Here is a 19,811-nt window from a genome sequence, read left to right on the forward strand (position 1 = left end):
TTGATATATCGATTGTTCTAATTATTGGGGTTCGTTAATTTGATCGTTTCTCGTTCGTTTGGGTAAGTGTAAGTCCATTAGTTTGTTTTTTTTTCTTTTCTTTCCACTTGAATTAGCGTAACAGTGTAAAGTTAGGAAAGTTAATGTTCTATGAATCTATTGCGTAGGAAAAGACGGTGAAGTAGTGGTTTTCGCTCTAACGGTCTAATATGTGCGTGTGAATAGGTTTGTTAGCGGTAAGTGAGTGTGTGTTGCTTAGTTTAGCATTGATGAATTCATAAATTGATTGCTAAATTTGTCGCTGGAATGCTATTTCTTCAGTTTCAGAGGTCTCAGGATTACTGTAGTATCAAAATCGAACTAGGTATGTAACGAAAACACGAGAAAACATCATTTGGCGAAAGCCAAAAAAGTGGCCTGTTGACTCCAGACGGGTGTGTGCCTGGCTATGTGGTAGGCCATGTGTGACACACGGCTGTGTGACAGGATAGTGTGTGCCTGTGTAGGTCACACGGTCTAGGCCGATTTGGGCGTGTGGGCCACATAGGCATGCCACAAGGGCAGGGCCAATTTGGGCGTGTGGGCCCAAAATTTAGATTTTTTCCCTAGGGTTGCACATGTCGTTTCGATCAACTGTGGGCATTCCGTAAGGTCAGCAAGGGCAAAACAAACCCTAATACATGAAATCTGTTATTTTGATAGATTGGTTTGAGTATGATGAAATGTAATATATATGATCTGACTGTTATATATAATCATATGTAATATTTTTATTTGAGCATGCGGGACATGTTAATTCTGATATATCTGTTTATCTGTTATCTGTATCTGTGTATGGGATGGGTTATGGATATGTGGAGGAAGTGTTTTGTGTGGCGACATTTTGCCAATATACTCGCAGCATGGTTGTGATTTATTCTGTTAAGTGCCATACGGACACTATGTGGTGTGTAGGGATGGGTAGGTATTTTATACCCCACGTGGTGTGTTGAGATGGTCGAGGATGGCGTGTAGAGGATGGGGGTAGGACTTTGCATATCTGCATGATTTATGTTATAATTTGATTCTGTTAAGGACTTATGTCTGTATCTGTACTGTTTTGTGAGAAATCTGAATGTATGTGCATGTATGTTTCCATTGAGTTACACACTGAGTTTTTAAAAGTCACATTCCTTTGTCTGTTCTGTCCAAGTAATCCTAATGCTAAGGCGAATCGATGCAACGGAGGCTCAGTAGTGACCACTAGCCTGGAAATTGTCTTTTAACTAATAATTTATTTAATTTACTGGGTTTTTCTTTGAGAATTTTGTAATTTTGGGACTCTCTAGACTGTTTGTTTTAATTTTGGTTTTGGATGTGTTTTTTTCATACTGCAATGTTCGACAAAACCACGGTTTTACACAAACAAATGTTTTTGAAAATACAAGCTTGGTTTTCAAATGTTACAGCTTTCAAACTTCTGCTGCAAAGTTACGTTTTACTTAAAAGGAAAAACAAATGAGAGTTTCACTAAAGAGTGTAAAAAAATGTTTTCCTAAAATGTGGACTCTTCTAGTAACAACTAATACGAAAATTTTAACATGTCAAGATTGGTTTCAAAACCCTTCTTCGTAACATTCCCAGATTCGGCCATAACGTCTAGGTTGGGTTTGAGGTGTTGCAGTACTTACATTTTTCACATACCTTAACCACATTATGTACTAACACATATTGACAACTGTGGAAACACAAAAATTTATGTGTTTTTACATGCCCTTTTTAACTTAAAATCATGTTATTTCGGTTAAATTCTTGTCGAAAAATAATTAAATATTATAAAATAATTAAATTATGTTAAAAATATGAACATGATGAATTTTAATTAATTTTATAGTTAATTTTGATTAATTTTGACTATTTTCGACAGATTCGCACAAAGGGCGAAAATTAGCCCGACAGTCAATGCTCGAAGAATAAAATTGAGAAGCAATTTGAAGCATTGAGGCAAATTTATTTCCAGCCTAAGATGGTCCAAAAATGTATGTTAATTCATAATATAATTAATTTTAATTTATTCCCAATTTAATTTGGGCTAAATAAATTATTATTAATTAATTGTGGAAAAAAGGGTCCAGTTGAACCACATTGGTTGAACCGAATCTAGTGAACAGAACCAGCCACCAATTGGGCTGCCCAGAACCGTCCATATGCTGACCCAAATCAGAAAAGCTTGCAAAGAAGCCCTTGAAGAACTTTCAACCTTGCATTCAAACCCCTCCAAAAAATGTGGCTTTATGGATTTGCCCTAGGCTATTTTTAGCAAAGTTGAATCTCTCAACTTTTCCATGTGTGTGGCCAGCCAAGGGGGGTCTCTTTGGGTAATGGAATTTACTATTTTTAACAGCCAGAATCAGCTATAAAAGTCACCCCTTGCTAATCATTCAACCCATCCCTCACACTCTCATTCTCTCTTCTCCTCTCTCAACTTTTCCTTCCCTTTTTCTCTTTTGTTCAAGTGCCAATTTCTTCTCTTGGGAAAGAGGTCCTCATCAACCATTTTTAAGCAGCAATTAAAGTGTTCATAAGCCACCTTGATAGCCGAGGACAACGAAGAATGAAGAATGGATAAACCAATCAAGCCACAGGGAAACACCGGATTTGCTTCTTGTTCCCTATCTTTTTAAATTTCGTTGTTGTTTTGACAAACATGTTTATGAATATTTATGCTATTTAAATGGTTATTTTAATCAATCTAGCTTGAATTTGATCCGTGTTGGTTTGATTATATTTTGCTTGCTTGAATTGTTGAAATTGTGTTTGTGTTGTTATAGGCCTCGGTAAGATGATTGATTAAGTGAAATCATGCCTAAGTTATTCTTGCAATATTAATTTTTAGATAAATAATGAATTAATTATTAAACCGTATTGAAATTGTAATTAATCGACACAATACTTAATCAGTGCATGTTTATTCTTCTAAGGTAGCTGAAGTTAATTTAGCATTGTATTTGGCGATACATATGCCTTGCATAACTTGCAAGATTATTGTGATTAAACTGTTTCAAGGTAGAAATACTTTGTTACCTCACTTGATCTTTTATATGCTTGTGAAGATTGATTAAACGCTTGGATTGACATTGAAAAATGTTCAAGATATTGATTAATTTAATAAGTATGTATGAGCAGTAGTTAGCAAATTACCGAGTTGCAGTGAATTTGTTCGTAGCAATATAAACATAAGTTTAATAATTCTAAGTTAAAGGAATATAATTAATCCAACACAATTATATCATCTTGATTAAACCTTATTTGAAATCGTGCATTAGAACCTTTTTAATTTTAAATTCCTTTTTTACTTAGTTTTTAACCCTTAGTTTTTAATCACCTTTAAACCAAAATATTTTCCATCACCAAAGTGTTTTAACATTAATTTCAGAAATATTCTTTTTTACAGTCCTTGTGGGTATGATAACTCGACATTTACTTGTCACTTTATTACTTGTTGCGATTGTGTACACTTGCACATTTTCGTCGTTCCAAACTATCACATTTCTGATCTTATTTAAGCCAAACGGACCGCACTAAAGATCTAATTACACATTTCTAAGTCAAATGGGCCTAAGTGAATTTTTTTCAAAAATAGGCCCACACGACCATATGGCCCACATGGCCTAAATGGCCAGTCCGTGTGATCAAACACGGCTATGTGCCCCACACAGTCGACCACACGCCCGTGTGGTGCACATGGCCAGCCACACGGCCTTGTGACGAATAATAGTCTCGAAACAACCTCAGTTTTCTCAAGTTTTTCGAGTTCTAAATGACGTTTTGGGTTAGAATCACACACCTGATGATAATTTAGATAAACCACGCAAATAGCGCACTTTGAATCCTACAATCATTCATCAAACCTCACTAATTAATCATCAAAACTCATCCCATAAAATAACGTCCATAAATCAAACGTTCAGCCCCTAATACGAAATTCAAACACTTACTTCTCAGAAGCAAAGTTGAAACCCTATCTACTCCACTAGAGGGTTCTGGTTTTCATACCTTTCGCCTAATCAAAATCATGAACACACTTGACACAAAATGGAATGAAAACTAAACACCAACACCTCAAGTCTTTTTCAAGAACAAATTAAAGCTAAAATAACAAAAAAATAGCTTGATAAACTTACACCACGCTTTGAACTACGATTGAGGAGTGAATCTTACACACGTACATAGATTTTGTTATAAATGTGGGGGGGAACTGGAAAAAAAAAAGAGAGAGAGGAGGATATGATATATGTATATGTATATAAGTGGATTGATTGAAGTAAGAATATAAATGGGATTGGAATTACCTTGGTAGGAAAGTAGTTGTAGCATTGATGCTAGTAACATGAGAAAGGTTGTGTCATGGTTTACCGCCACAACTGAAAAGCTCTCACCACAATTGCTTCTTCTCATTTCCTCCATCTCAGATGACATTGGGTATGGGATTGTTAGTTATGAGATAAAAAGAGACAACGAGTTTATGATATATTATTAGACCCAAAAAGATTTAACCCTAAACTATTAACAAATGTCTTAAACTAATCACATTGCCACATTAAGTATTTAAGTAGAATGCATGCAATTTCCCCAAAAACCAACTACTTGGTTCCATTTTTGTGGGGGTGCACCTAGTTGCTAATTTTTTAGCGCCATGTAGCCGGAGGGAATGATTGTGACAAAGTCAGGTTGTGATTTTAGTATTGCTGGTTTGTCTCTTGGGAATTCCGTTCGAAGTTTGACTCTAGTTGTTAATCACTATAAATGGAAAAAAAACTTCTTAGTATTTTTAGAGGGTTATTGTTAGAATTTGAGTTTAAAAGTTGGACATTCATATGAAAAAAAAAACCATTGTTTATCCTTTGCATTTGATTTTTTTTAAAAAAAATTGATTCTCACATTAGTATTGAAATTTGGTAATTTTAATTTAGTTCATCAATTTAAATTTTATTTTAGAACAATGATGTGATAATGTACTACATCATCACAAAATTTTTTTAATTATATATAAGTTAAAATTACAAAAAAATATTAAAAACTTATAAAGAAATTATAATTTAAAAAAACAAGTGATGATGTGAGACAATATCAAAATGTCATGTCATCATATATTAACAAATCTAAGTTCAAGGATTAATGTGGACCAAAAAAAATTACAAAGTTCAAATATTGTTTGCAAAAGATGAGATCCTAAAGTTTTATTTCTTTTTTTTTTTTTTGATAATTGAGAAAAGAGAATGGTGTTACTTGGGATTGAATCCAGACTCTCAAGCTTACAATATAATGCTCTCATGCTTGAGATACTGAGTTTTTGAATTATCATGTTCAAGTCCTACCATATTTAGTTATCATGTTTTGTAAGGTTATACTTGTAAACTCTCAAAAAGGGTACAGTTAATATCAACATCCCACCACGAGTTTCTTCATGGGGTCATGAATTTACACAATCAACATCTCCAAAAATTCTCTTTTGTTTGCTCACTATACTTCTTCACTAAAAAACGTACATCCTAACATTAATAAAAATCATGTGAATAATTATTATTTTTGAACAACCTCATTATAGATTCTGATTATATATGGTCTTTTTTATACAATGCCTAGAACTATCCATAATCCTCTCTAACCCTTAAATAGAAAGAATATGTTCTTTAGCACACTCGAACCCACGTCTTCCTATACTGGCAACAATGTTGATGTGTAACGCCCTAATTTTATTGTGTTTAGATTGTTAAAGTATGTCAAATAATTCGTTTTGGTATGGTGGTTAAGTGCCTTAGATGTTTGCTTGGGGTTTTGAGACCAATTCTCTTGTTTTGAATTTTTCCTATTAATTTTGGCATTATGTCAAGCTTGAGCCTAAGGCTTGTTGGTTTAGTGGTAAGGTTTTAGCTTACCTTTTGGTCTTGTGTTTGAATCCTGTGTTGCACAAGTTTGGAATATTTTTGCTTTGACTTTTGTTTGGGTAGTAGAGTTCAATTTAAGTTCTTAAATATTTGATGGGTTAGGATTTGAATTAAGATAAATTTTTATTTATTTTATTTAAATTTTAATTTCATCAAAAATCCCTACTTTCACTCACCAAACAAACCATCCACTTTTTCCCCACTTCATTCACGTTTATTTTTCTTTTCTTTTCTTTTCTTCTTTTTCTTCTTTTCTCTTGAGTTTTCTTTCTTCTTGTTTTTGGTTGATTCTTTATTGTTGCCATTAAATCATTGTGGGATTACGTTGGACCCTCTATTTTCAATCATAATTCAATAATAGTGTAAGTTTTGTCGACTATTTTTTGTTATGTTTAGCTTTAATCCGTTGTGTGCAAGGTTGAGTTTTGTATTAGTTTTCATTCTACATTTTGTTAAGTGTGCTCATGGTTTTCTTATTAGGCGAAAGGGGTGTGAATCTAATCCTCCAACGGGGTAATCGTTGTTTAGGTCACTATTTTTGTAGAGTATGTGTTGGAACGCTGTTTTAGGGGATCTTTTTGTGGAGTAAATGTTGTATGTAGGATTCAGAGTGCGATAGTTGTGTGGATTATCAATTTTTCCATCAAGTGTGTGAAACTAACCCAAAATCTCGAGTGAAACTCAAAAAAACCCAAAAACATGGGTTGTTTCTAAAACTACTCTGCGCCATACGGCCGCGTGGGCCTTTTTGGGCCAATTTGAAGATCCGATTAGGGGTCAATTAAGGGACTCTAAAATTGGATCCGCGGGCATTTTGTAGGCTTATAAAAACATAAAATTTGATACGTTACACATAAGTATGCTTAGAAAGAATGTCAAGTAAATTTCGTTTTGTATAAGTTATGTGATATGTTATGCTCTATAAAATATATATATTTCAGGTATGCATGCCATACAACTTATGAGATTTGTGTGTATGTTATCATGATTATGCATATGCATTGGTGTCGATTTTGATATGTTGGAGGAAGTGTAATATGGTAGTTTTATTGCAATTCTGGCGATTAAACCGTAATTTTTGTTTGGCAGCTCAACTGCATATTTAAGAGTGGCATACTGCGACGTACTGGTGTGATTGGATAGATGGACTCATTTAATCCTAATTAGTGTGATTGGTTGGACGAAGATGATGTGTAGCGAATGGGGGTAGGATCTATTTTGATGTGCTATATGTTTTGAAATTCTGAAAAAATATATATGTTCTGAAATTATGATTTGGCATTTGTATATGTGTACATTATGAGTAAGAAAGTTTTGTATGTGGGCCAAGTCACACACTAGGCTTCTAGCTCACTCGTTTGTTATGTTTCACTTCAAGTGACCCTAAGGCTTAGGGTTGGACGGCGGTTCTGTAGCTTGGTTTGGACATTTGAGTTTAAGTATGTTTTGGACTAATTTATAGACTCTGCGGGCTTTTGGACTTTTAATTTTTGTTTAGGACTTTAACATTGATTTTGGTATTTATTTTACAAAATTCATATTTATAATTGGTATTCTAATCAAGAAGACGTAACTAATAATATACTATGGTTTTATACAATCAAATTGCTAAAATGTTTTTCCGCTGCAAAGCTTTTTAAATCTGATACTATGTTTTTACTACGCAAGTCATTAAGCAATTTGGGTTTGTTTTAATAGAGTTAATAAAAAACGGTTTTCGTCAAAGCACCCCCATGATTTTCGAAATTTCTACGTTTTCGATGAGTTAATCTATTCTGTTTCTTTTTAAGTGAAAATGAGCTTTTCAAAAAAACTAAGTAACAATGTTTTCATGTACGATATAAACTTCACAATCCAACCATAATGTCTAGGCCGAGTTTGGAGTGATACACGATGTCAATCAAACTAAGACTCTATCAACATGTAAATAATTTTTAAAATAACAAAAAATAAAAAAAAACTAATAAAAATAAGATTCAAAACATGCAAATTAAGCAAAATGAAATAAGGAAACACAAAGAAACAAACTAAATGCAAGCTAAAAAAGAGATACATATAATTATGATAAGCAAAGATAGAAGAATAAGTACATCATAAAGAAAGCAACCCAAACAACACAATTCCATAACTAGCATGCTATGAACATTAATAATCCCCTTTGCCCAATCCATAGCAAGGCATTCAAAAAATTTGTAATCATGATAGGCCTCCTACTCAAATTGTTTTCAACATTTCAATTAAAATTACCATTGACCCTCCTTATACCCCCTCTACTCTTAAGCTTAATTCAATTGTAGCAAGGTGTTTAATAATCTAGTCATCATCACCATTAGATTGAAGCACTAATAGTTTTTTTATTTCCCAAGCTTCCTTTACCTTGCACAAGATTAAATTTCCAGGAGGGGATTTCGGACTCAATCGAATAGACACTAGAATTCCTGAATCACATTGCATCCAACTTGGTTGTTAGCAGGGACGGATTTTGGATTTTACTCTAAGGGGAGCAAAACTTCTAAATCCAAACGACCTTTCTTTAAAAGTAAAAAACTGTCAAATCTTCTTGGATACTTTCTTTTCTTATCAAAGAAATCAATTTAATGTTTTTTTAAAAAGCATGAACGATTTAACTGCAAAAAAATTTTAAAAAAAATCACACTATATAAAATTAAATATTTCTTTCCAATATGCAAAAAATAATAATTAATACTATACTAAAATTTTCATAAACATCATTATAATTCCAAAAATTAAATTAAAAAAAACTTGGCATTAGTCTTATTTCTCAATACTAGACATCCTAAATTGCACTCTCCACTTTTTAATAAGATCAAACTCATCAATCATAGAATCTGTTGAAAATTCTCAAGCTCTCTCTTTTTTTGTGCATGCCACCAAGGAAGTTGAAAGAAAATCATCCTCCATTCTGTTACGAAATCTTGTCTTCACAATTTTCATGGATGAAAATCTTTGTTCAATTGTTGCAATAGACACGGGAAGAGTTAGCACAAGACAAATAATTCTATCAAGAAGATGATAAATATTTGACTTATCTTTCTTATTTAGCACTTGACACAACTTGACAACTGTAGAAGCTTTCTGCAACTTTGAGTTTTGATGAGCATCAAGTTGAAAATGCTCCAATTGAATATTAATATGTAGCTTTTCTTGCTCCATAAAATCCTTTGGATAAAAATCATTTATAGGCTTGCAAATATCTTCCACCCGAAAAGTTTTGTAATTATCACGTGGATCCAAAGAGGAGCTAAGAACAAGTAACTCCATTACCTCATCATTAAAGTGAGAATTCATTTCTGTTAGCAATGAATCGATACCAACAATGAATATATCAAACCGATAGTGATGCTCAATTGTGAGGTTATCTCTTTGGATGCAAGACCAACCTCGACTAGCTTTGTACGGAGCACTTAAATTGACAACTTCTACCTCATGATCTTCACAAAATAACTTCACTTTCTCAAACAAAGGATCTCACCCATGTTCCCTGAATATCTAGAGAAGCGTTTTAGTTTATGACACCAGCTGAATTACGTTTAGTATATCATGCGATTTATACTGCAATATGTGACAGTTGTGCATCTCAATCATGAAATTCAATATGAAAACAAATTCAACAGATGTTATTGCATCATATATTCCATCAACTTCACTCCTTTGAGTAAGGTTGTCGGACTTGATGATATCATGTAATACTACACAGACGAAATCAAACATCCTCATCAAGCTATTGAGAGAATCTAAATAAGACCCCTACTGGGTATTACCTAGACATTGGAGAGTACTAATTTGATTTTTCCCTTTACCAATTTCAAGCTCACCACTATAAACCAACTTCGTAGTATGAGATGCCTCAATGTCTCTTAATTGATCATGTCGCTCGCTTAAAGAAGCAACCAAATTGATTATACAAGTCAAGTATGAAAAAAATTGACAAATAGAAATAACCTCCTTGGATGCAGCTTTACATTGTTGTAATGCATGTCGCTTTTTCTAGCCATCTTTAAATAGTTGTAACTGAAGGATATAATGAAACGAACTGTGAGAATGTTGGCTGCATTTAGTCATATAGAGGATATTTAGGAAGTTCTACTATAATTGTGATTGGTGCCCTTTAATACAAAACATGCAATAGGCCAATTTCAGCTGGCCTGGTAGTACCTTGGCCATTGGATTTTATTGTAGTTCTCAAGAGTTTGGAGATCCGACTGATTTTGACTGCTAATTAGCTTAATATCATATAATGTACTGACACCACATGAAAACCAAGTTTGCAAAAGGGTTTATTGATTTATATTTTTTCAGTCTTAGGGCTTCATAATTAAACTTGGTTTCCTGTTTTTGTGTCAATCCTCTAATTATTACTTTTTGGGATATGACAACAATATTACATTTTCTTGTTGGGCTTATATGATATTTGTTGAAGTTCCCTCGGATGGTTTAAAAGTTACAAATTTCTGTGCAAACCTTCCTCCTTACGCAATCAAAGTTCATAAAGTGTAAAATGAGAAAGATACCACAAAAAATTAGAAATGCTTGGTTTCAGAGTAATTTATGTAAGTGTTGTTGGCAGATAATTAATTTGAATATCGTATTCATTAGATATCATTGTGAATTTATAATTTTGGTTGTTTTGTATGTATTCATTGTTATTCTTTTTCATTTTGGACTTTGTTTAGACGCAGGGAATGAGGACCAGTGTGGTTCCCTATACAGGTGTACTTTGTATTTAAGAAGAATTGTACATAAAGAAGGGTTGTATAGGTCAGTGATTGGGTTCCACTGTTTGGAATCATTTTCGAGCTTCTTTCCATCATTTGCAATCTTAAAACAAATTTACATTTACCATTTACCATTTACCATTTACCATTGGTGTCATAAAATTATTTTCATTTGATTTGAAACAGTGGAGTTTTGCCTTCCTTGGTGGGGATTAGTCATGTAACGGTTCAGTTTCCAGCATATGAACAGATAAAATCATATATGGAAAAAAAAGGGTAAATAAGTTCATTTTTTTTATTTCTCTTTAGTGTAAATTATTTCATTGAAGTCTAAGTGATGTTGCAATTACTTCATTTTTTTATTTCTCTTTAGTGTAAATTATTTCATTGAAGTCTAAGTGATGTTGCAATTACCTCATCCATATCAAAAGTGCTTGCCTCTATTATGACTTACCCACATGAGGTGTGTTTTGGTTGGTTTTTGATATATGTTGTTTCATGGATCATGTTGGGCTTAGTTGGCGTTTGTATTATGATCAGGTAATTCGGTCAAGGATTTAAGAGCAAGGGCAGGCGAGGACCTCCGAGGTCAAATATGCAAGGTGGTTGATTGCATTAGAAAAGTATTCTAGAAGGAAGGTGTTTCTGGCTTTTACCGTGGCTATGCAACTAATCTCCTGAGAACAACACCATCAGCCGTTATTACATTTACCAGTTATGAGATGATACACCGGTTTCTGTACCAGGTATTACCTCCAAAAAGGAAGAAATCAGAGGTTGGGCCTAGGCCTGATGGCCATGTGAACAAGTCATGGCCAAATAAGAGAGCAAGTGCGGAAGAAAGTAAGATATCACAAACTCACTCAAATAAGATTACACCTTAAAATCCCTGTTTGGTAGGGGAAGTCTTTACTGCTTCCTCCCCTGGTAGAAAATTTTTCATATAAGAAATTGAAAGCTTGTTACTCAAATGTTAAAGAAAATTTTTCATATAATAAATTGAAAGCTTGTTACTCAAATGTTAAAATTGAATAAAAGTGTTATAACTTTTGTCTTTTTTAAGAATAAAATAAAATTGTCTTTATTTTCTAGTGATAGACTGGACGATTCATTTATGCATAATTTATTTGTTAGATTAAAAAAAAGTAATTATACCAACTTTATAATGTTGACACAACTTATTTTTTAAGTTTGTGTGACTTTTAAAAGTAAGAAATCAATGTTATTACACGTTTTGTTTGACCTATATCCACGAGCATAAGGATAATAATTTTTTAGATAAACTAATATCATTATAAAAGTATTATCTTGCAATATAAAAAGAGAATAGGCAGTATTACCTAATTTAATTATCGTTGTGGTCGATAATAATAGGAAAAACTTAGGACATATATTTTCATAAGTAGAAAGGAGATAGGAAAAATTTTGATGTATACAGAAACAACATAATAGAGAAGAATATAAAAGTTGATGGCTTCTAAAAGGACATTGATGAATCAAAAGTTTTATTTGTTATATATGTGGGGGAAATTGACCCAAAAAAATGAGGATATGTGTATGTATATGTATATGTATATGTATATGTATATGTATATAAGTAGATTTATTGAAGTAAGAATATAAATGAGATTGAAATTACGTTGGTAGGAAAATAGTTCTAGCATTGATGCTAGTAACATGAGAGAGGTTGTGTCATGATGTACCACCATAATTGAAAAGCCCTCACCACAATTGCTTCTTCTCATTTCCTCCATCTCAGATGAAATTGGGTACGGGATTGATAGTTATGAGATAAAAAGAGAGAGGAGGTTTATGATATATTATTAGACCCAAAAAAATTTAACCCCAAACTATTAACAAATGCCAGAAACTAACCACATTGACACCTTAACACCATGTTTGGTTCACCTGATTAACTAAGTCATTCTAAGTGTATAGATCTAAATTAATACCAACTGATTTGTTTCCATGTCATATTTACACATGGATAGAAATTTCCATATTACCTAATTTAGTTATCGTCATGGTCTATAATAAGAAGAAAAACTTAGGAGAGATATTTTGATAAGTAGAAAGGAGACAGGAAAATTTTTTATGTATACATAAACAATATAATAAAGAAGAACATAAAAGTTGATGGCTTCTGAATGGACATTGATGAATCAAAAGTTTTATTTCTTATATATGTGGGGAAAATTTGAAAAAAAGAGAAGAGGATATGATATATGTATATGTATATAGGTGGATTGATTGGAGTAAGAATATAAATGGGATTGGATTGACCTTGGTAGGAAAATAGTTGTAGCATTGATGCTAGTAACATGAGTCTAACAATTTAAAGAAAACAAAAAATAAAAACAGACAAATGGATGAAGGTAAATTTTACATTTTATTCGACAAACATTCAGCATTTATAAAAAGTAAAATCAACTTCAACATTCCACTTTCTCCTAAACTTAAGCAACATGCAAAATAACTAACTCTTAAAAAAACTGAAATAAATGTGGACATGTTTCAACCCTGAAGCAGTTTCTTAACACTCCTCCTTGCTTTAGGAGTTGCAAATACCAAGTCTTGACCTCAGAAGCTCAAACTTGCTAGCAGGTAATGGTTTGGTTAAAATGTCTGCAATTTGATTTTCTATTTTGCAGTAGACAAGAATCACATCTCCATGCTTCTGTACTTCCCTTAGAAAGAATAGCTTGATATTAAAGTGTTTAGTCTTCCCATGAAACACGGGATTATGAGAGATAGCAATAGCAGCTTGGTTGTCAACAAGAATTTTTGTGCTTTCCTTCTGCTCCAGATCAAGATCAAGTAAAATTTTCCTCAGCCATAAAGCTTGATTAACAGTAGCTGTGGCAGCAATAAACTCTGCTTCAGCAGAAGATTGGGCTACAGTTTCTCGCTTCTTCTAGCTCCATGAAAAAACACCAGACCCAAAAGTAAAACAGTAACTTGAAGTGCTCCTCATATCCTCAATAGAACCTCTCTAGTCACTGTCCGAATAACCAACCAGCTTGAACTCAATGCTCCTTGTGAATTTAACACCAAAATCACTTGTACCTTTGACATACCACATCACCCTTTTGGCAGCCTTGAGATGTAATTCACTTGCACAATGCATAAACCAAGATAAAATACTTACAACACTCAAATTATCAGGTCTTGTTGCTATGAGATACATTAAGCAACCAATCAATCTTCTGAAATACCCTTCATCAACTTTGTTAGTGCCATCTTCTTTGCATAACTTCTCTTTCTAATTCATTGGAATACTTACTGCCTTACACTCCTCCATCTGAAACTTCTTTAATACTTACTGCAATTTGATTGGTTGCTTAATATATCTCACAGCAACAATGAGAGAGGTTGTGGCATGATCTACCACCGAAATTGAAAAGCCCTCACCACAATTGCTTCTTCTCATTTTCTTGAGTTTATGATATATTATTAGACCCAAAAAGATTTAACCCCAAACTATTAACAAATGCTTAAAAGTAACCACATTGCCACCTTAACACCATATTTGGTTCACCTGAATAGCTAAGCCATTCAGGGTGTATTCAACCCACCACAGTGTCCAAATTTGTTTAAAATTTTTTAATTATTTCCTAAACTATAGTGCCCAAATTTGTTTTATTTTATATATGATATAAAATTTTTATTATAAGCTCTACCTTATTTAAAAAAGAAACTAGAAGCTTAAAAATAACTAAAATTCTATGTGATGTACTACCAAAAAAACTAGATGGAAAATAGATATTAGTTAAGTAAAATGGATTAAAATCATGAAGAATAGGATAATGGAAGTACCCCAAGCAATATAAAATCACCAAGAATGTAACTATGGATCAAATAAAAGTTTAAGTACGAAATTAGGAAAAGTCTGCAGTCCTGGCTTTACGAAACTAAGGATTATTATCATTTCCTTGCATGGCTTACTTTAGCCATTCGTAGAATTGATCAACCTCATCTGGATGTGGTTGGGTGGCACAATCTCCACAATCATCTCCCTCCTCCTCAAGATGTTTCAACAACTAAGCCAACTCCGGACTATTAACAAATGCCTTAAACTAACCACATTGCCACCTTAAGGATTTAAGTAGAGTGCATACACTTTCCCCCCAAAACCAATTACTTGGTTCCATTTTTGTGGGGCACACCTAGTAGCCAATTGTTGAGCGCCACGTAACCCGAGGGAATGACTGTGACAAAGCCAAGTTTTGATTTTAGCATTGCTGGTTTGTCTCCTAGGAATTAAGTCAGAAGTTTGACTCTAGATGTTGACCACTATAAATAAAAAGAAAAATTTCTTACCTTTTGTAGAGGGTTTTTGTTAGACATTGAGTTTAAAAGTTGGACATTCGTATTAATAAAAAAACAATGTTTATTCTTTGCATTTGATTTTTTTTAAAAAAAATTATTCTTACATTAGTCTTAAAATTTGATAATTTTAATTTAGTTCCTCAATTTAAATTTTATTTAAGAACGACGATATGACACTGTACTACATCATCACAAAAAATTAATTATATATAATTTGAAAATAAAAAAAATATAATTTTTAAAAAAATTAAGTGATGATGTAGTACAATCTCAAAATGTCGCATCATCATATATTAACAAATCTAAGTTCAAGAATTAATGTGGACCAAAAAAATTACAAAGTTCAAGTATTGTTCGCAAAAAATGAGATCCTCAATTTTATTTCTTTTTTTTTTTCTTTTTGATAATTGAGAAAAGAGAATGGAGTTACAATTGAGATTGAATCCAATTGAGATTGAATCCAGACTCTCATGCTTACAATATAATGCTCTCATGCTTAAGATCCTGAGTTTTTTAATTATCATGTTTGAGTCCTACCACATTTAGTTATCATGTGTTGTAAGGTTATACTGGTAAACTCTCAAAAATATCACCATCCCACCATAAGGTTCTTCGTGGGGTCATGACTTTACACAATCAACATCTCCAAAAATTCTCTTTTGTTTGCTCACTCTACTTCTTCACTAAAAACATACGTCCTAACATTCAAAAAAATCATGTAAATAATTATTTTTTTGAATAATCTCATTATAGATTATGATTATATCTGTTCTTTTTAATACAATGCCTAGGACTATCCATAGTCCTCCCCAACCCTTAAATAGGAGGATTATGCTTATCAGCACACTCGGACCCACGTCTTCCTGTATTGACAACAATGTCGATGTCAATCGAACTAAAACTCAACCAACATGTAAATAATTATTAAAATAAAAATAATAATAAAAATAACATTCAAAACATGCAAATTACACCCCAAACTACATGCAAGCTAAAAGAGGGATAAATATAATTATGATGAGCAAAGATAGAAGAGTAAGTACATCATAAAGAAAGCAACCCAAACTATACAATTCCATAACTAGCATGCTATGAACATTAATAATCCGCTTTTCCCAATCCATAGCAAGGCATTCAAAAAATTTGTATAACCTTATAGTTTAAGAGGGCGAATTATATGAAATATAATTTGACCAAATGGGCGAATATTATATAATGTGGACATAAAATATAAATTACATGATAATTTATATATAAAATTTAAAAATTCCAAAGCGGCGATTGCACTCCTAAATTCATCCCTAGTTACTAGGCCAGACCAAACAAAGTTTCCCTAACTCAGCCCAGCAACTTTATGTGTTTTAGCATCAAAGGTAAGTACACTTAGATATTCATGCCTTTTTATGTTTTTTAGCATCAAAAGTAAATACTCTTGGATATTCATACTTTTTCTATGATAATATGTTAGGATGTTTTCAATATGAAATTGATTGTTGAAGTGAATATGTTTAATTTCCATGCCTTAAATGTGTTAGAAATGTTGGTTTGATAAGTTGTGATTTAAGCATGAATCATAAACTTTATATGAATTAATAATGTGACATGGAATGATTAGTGAATATGATCTTGGTATATGTGAATAAATATGAAATGTGATATTAATGAGGTAAATGTGTTTAATGTGTCACTTGAAAATTTTGTTTACATTCATCAAAAATTGTAGAAATTGAACTAAAACTTGAGCTGCATAAGGATGGAAATCTTAGTGAGTCTAGTTTTTAGTGAAACAAACAAAATTTATATTTGAATTCTAAATTATGAGAAAAACATGTTTTAGTGAGGAAAGATTGAAACTGTAGACATCATCTTATGTGCAATTTGGTTTTGTTGAAACTTACGTCTAGTTGTGAGGGATGGATGCACTTATGTGCAATTTGGTTTTATTGGGAGGAATGTGATATGATACCTAACAATTACGTGTTTTTTGATTGTGTGGGATGGATCTCGAGTATTCGAGTCATGTTTTATTAGAATTTACTAAAGATGAAATGAATTAAAATTGTGATAAGGAGATTCATCTATAAAAATAAATTATTTTGTGTGATCTAAGTATCAACATCTATAAGCTATTAAGCTATTAAGTTGAAAAGAAATTGAATAAGTGAATATTCTATAAACAAATATATTTGGGTATCATGTTCCCAACATTTGTAGCATAAAGAGGATCTTGTGATATGCGAATTATGGCAAATGATTATGTGTATAACAAAAAAGTGGATCAATTAATAAGTACATGAGCCATAAAATAAAGTTTTGATATTTAATTAATTGTAGTACTTAACTTATACATGGAAAAAAATGAGAAAAAGGCTTAAAAAGGGTTATACATGTTGTTAGTTTAAATATGTGAGTACTTACTAAGAGTCATGTATTTTAACTTTGAAATGTCATCACTAATGAACCAATTATTTGTAATTTTGTAATAAGAGTTAATTCCCTTAGAATCATTAAAATGTGATGCAAATGATTTCTAAACCGAACACAATTAAAGGGTTCAATTTTAATAATGAGATAAGATAGCTAGGTTTATCATTGTGTACTTACTAAGCTCGTAGAGCTCACGCATTATTTGTTTAAATGTGTAGGTTGGACTTGATGTGAAGCTTGTGATTCTGGCTTAGGAACATCGCATCACCATTTGAGATTTTGAGGTTGTAATTGTTGCTTATATTTTAGCACGTACATAGAGACTTAGACTATCATATGAATTTGTTGATATTTTGACTTGTAAATTTAAGTGTCCTTTAAAATTGGAACTTATTTGGTAAGCTCTGATAAATGATCAAAACTAACATATTTTAATCTCGTTCTTAATACATTTTTGGATGAATATTTATGCAAATTGGTGAATTTGATGCTCCTAACCTTTTGAATTCATGTTCCTATACTTAAGTGAGCATTTGAAAGCAAAAGGAGCGAAAATTCGAGAAAAATAGCAGATTTTAGGAGCCACACGGGCTAGACACACACCCATGTGAGCCACACGGGCTAGACACACGCCTATGTGCCAGCCCGTGTCGATTTCGCAACCTACTTCTCAAATACGCAGAAAAACTTTGAACATTCTAAAGTCTATAAATACCAAATAGAAGAAGAGATATAGGGGTCACCAAAGATATTTGAAGAAACAACTCGAAGAATACCATTGGAGCCAACTTTAAAGTGGATTTCTATCAAGATCAAAGACCTCCTTTTAATTTCTTCTGAAGTTTTTATGAGTTTATTCGTTTCTTGTGGTTTTTCTAACTTTGAAATGTTTTTATTCAGGATTATGAACTAATTCCCTATATACCTAGGGAAAATGAAACCTATGATGAATCCTATTATTTAATGTCTGTTTTACGCGATAAATATTTTATTCTTGTTCTCAATCATGTGTGCCTATTTCTTGTTTTAATATTTCTGAGATATTAATTCATATTTAATGTGCTTAATTCAGTGGAGGAAAAGTCTCTATTTAAGAGTAGATCTGGCATAATTGAGTGGAGTTGCATGCAATCCTAGAAATAGGACGACATAAATCTATCAGATTAGAGTCAAATCTAATAAGGGAATCCATAGGTCGAGTTAATGCGACAATAAGGGTTTTAATTAGAAAGAGATTTTAATTAATCAACCTAGAGTCAATTTAATAATAATAGGCGGAGTCTAGGTGGATTCTTTCCTGGGTATTGTCTCTTTCATTGATTATCTTTCGATTATTTTTCTTATTTATTCTCTTTTGAGTTCTTAGTTAAATTAGTTTAGTGAATTTAGTTTAAAACACATCACTCAAATTTGTCAGCGAAATAATAAGAAAACGGAAATTACTAATACTTTTAGTCCTCATGGATACAATATCTCTACTCACCATAGATATACTATTTATCGATAGGTGCACTTACCTTAATCGTATTTTTAGTTAGTCTGAGTCACATCAAGCTCATTAGCCATTGATTCATAAATTGAATTATTCATATTTGATATCTGAAATTATGTTTAAATAAGACTTGAAATGTTCGGAAATTTATTGATATCATATGTTGATGTTTAAAAAATTATTCAAAATTATTTTAAAAATGTATTCAAGCTTTCATAATATTAAAAATTGCTTTACAAAACTTTTATTAAGGTTTTATTAAGATTTCGTATAAGCTGAAAAAGAGTTCTGATGGCATCTCTTATTCGTACCGATGGTCGAAACGGGTATAGAGTATTACACAGGTCTGGCAGCAACTTTGAAACTGTAAAATCCCTCCCAAAGTTAAGGAATTCATTTGGCGTTTAAACTATTTTGTTCCAACCAAAGTTGGCTTGATGGATAAGGGAGTTACGTGGATCCCTTCATATTCGAGATGTAATGGCACTAAGGATTTAGATCATGTGCTTCTGATGTGTCCCAAAGCACAGGATGTATGGTGTAAGGCAGATTTAGATCAACCGTTGCTGGTGCGAGTAGGATGCAAGGGGTTATTCCGGTATGACCAAGAATATTAACTGTCAAGTTGTTGATCAATGGCTACCTCCTCCCACCAGCTCTCTAAAATGTGATGTTGATGCATCTCGATTAGAGCATGTAAGTGCTGTCATTTTTGCGATTATTATCTGAGACCATCGTGGCCTTGAGGTGAAATGTTTATCCAGATTTGACAAGGCTTTCTTAGCCCTTGTTTAGCAGAAGCATTTGCCCTTTTGTGGCTAAAGTCAATTCATATGGATAATGTGATTCTAGAATAGGACTGCTTAATGGCTTTATTACATCCTTAGACTGATGTTTTGG

The sequence above is a fragment of the Gossypium hirsutum genome, chromosome D12 (assembly GCF_007990345.1).
Source record: "Gossypium hirsutum isolate 1008001.06 chromosome D12, Gossypium_hirsutum_v2.1, whole genome shotgun sequence".
NCBI classification, from domain to species: Eukaryota; Viridiplantae; Streptophyta; class Magnoliopsida; order Malvales; family Malvaceae; genus Gossypium; species Gossypium hirsutum.